This window comes from Mandrillus leucophaeus, unplaced genomic scaffold (genome assembly GCF_000951045.1).
Source record: "Mandrillus leucophaeus isolate KB7577 unplaced genomic scaffold, Mleu.le_1.0 Scaffold873, whole genome shotgun sequence".
Classification (NCBI taxonomy): domain Eukaryota; kingdom Metazoa; phylum Chordata; class Mammalia; order Primates; family Cercopithecidae; genus Mandrillus; species Mandrillus leucophaeus.
The window spans coordinates 464,420-466,108 of NW_012109508.1; positions in this window are offsets into that span (position 1 = coordinate 464,420).

The following is a 1,689-nucleotide window of genomic DNA, read 5'->3' on the forward strand; positions in this document are numbered from 1 at the left end:
AGGCGGGGCCGCGCGGGAGGAAGGCGGGGTCTTGGCGAGAGAGAGGCGGGCCGCGCAGGAGAAAGGCGGGAGCTTGGCGGAGAAAGAGGCGGGCCCCGTGGGAGGAAGGCAGGCCTTGGCGGGGAAGAGCAGGAGGAAGGCGGGGCCTTGGGGTGAGAGGCGGGGCCTCTGCGGGGTGAGAGGCGGGGCCGCGCGGGAGGGAGGCAGGGCCACGCTGGTGTCATTGTGAGGGGCACAAATGGCGGTCAGTGTGAGTGGCTGCCGACCTGAGGGCTGAAGGGGGAGACAGGAGATGGGATGGGAGAGGATTCTGGAAAATATCTGATTGGAATTTATCAATGGAGCCCCGTTTTTATAGATGAGGCGATTCAGACTCCAAGTGGTCAGGTGGTTGACTCAAGCCTTCTCAGCTAATACAATAGCAGAATTCGGTTGGACAGAATACCAGGTTTTTTATCTCAATTTTTAATTCCCTTCAGCTGCCACTTAAGATCTCTGGTATTGATCATCTTGACCAATATGCATAAGAAAGGACAGTAAAGATTATTTAAGCTGAAACAATTTAAAAGGGAAGCATCGACACACTTAAAAATAATGAAAAGCCTTACCACCACCATGGATGAAATCGTGCTGATCTATCCATCCATCACTCTTTAATCTTAACTTTCTGGCCTCTAATCCTACCTTTCCAAGATCGGTTTAGGTTAAGAAAGCAGTTAAAGGATAGTATTTAACCAGTAGGTTTTGGTTGATCTGACTAGCTGTATTACATTGTATTACAAGATGGAAGATCTGCACAACTATTCCAAACACTTTGATAAGGTATCAAAATAATACCATAATTGTTATTAAAAATGCATTAATACGCCAATATATTTCACTCTAATGTGGAAAGTTTACATGCATCAGTTAGGTGTGGGTTATATTTACCAATCATGTATGGTTAGCTATGTTACTAATATCTATTGCACAGGGTTGGGGTACCCAAGTGGTTTAGGAAGGTTATCCTTCCCTTCCCCAATATGCTGCCCCCGGTAAAATAAAAGAAACCAACGCTAAGCTTCATCAGGTTACTTCACACACCACTGACCAACCAACTCACTACTCAGAATTCATACACTTTCCTTTTTTCCAGAGGAAGATTCTACACAGTCTCAAAGTTAGTTGGTAAATTGGTAATGGATAAGGATTGAGAAGTCTGAGTTTGGGGGAATATGAAACCTTTCCCCTCCTGAGAACAGAATTGAGATGGTGGGCAGTGGGGATGCGGGGGGCGGGGGGCAAAAACGGACAAGGAAAGTTTTCCTCCAACTTAATTTGGAGTATTTTCTCCCTCCAACTTAATTTGGTTTTGGATACAGCCTCTAGGAATCACTCACTTCTTTTACCTTCTGAAGAAAGAGGGATTTTTGCCTCTAACATTGTATAAAGGTAACTATGCTGGATATAAATTTCAGTCTAAAGGAACATCTTGACCAGGCATGGTGGCTCCTGCCTGTAATCCTAGCACTTTGGGAATTTGAGGCGGGAGGATCCCTTCAGCCCAAGAGTTCAAGACCAGCCTGGGAAACATAGCGAGAACTTGCCTCTACAAAAAAAAAAAGAACTAGCCAGGCGTGGTGGTTGCCTCTACAAAAAAAACAAAAAACAAAAAAACAAAAAACCAAAAAGAAAACTAGCCAGGCATGG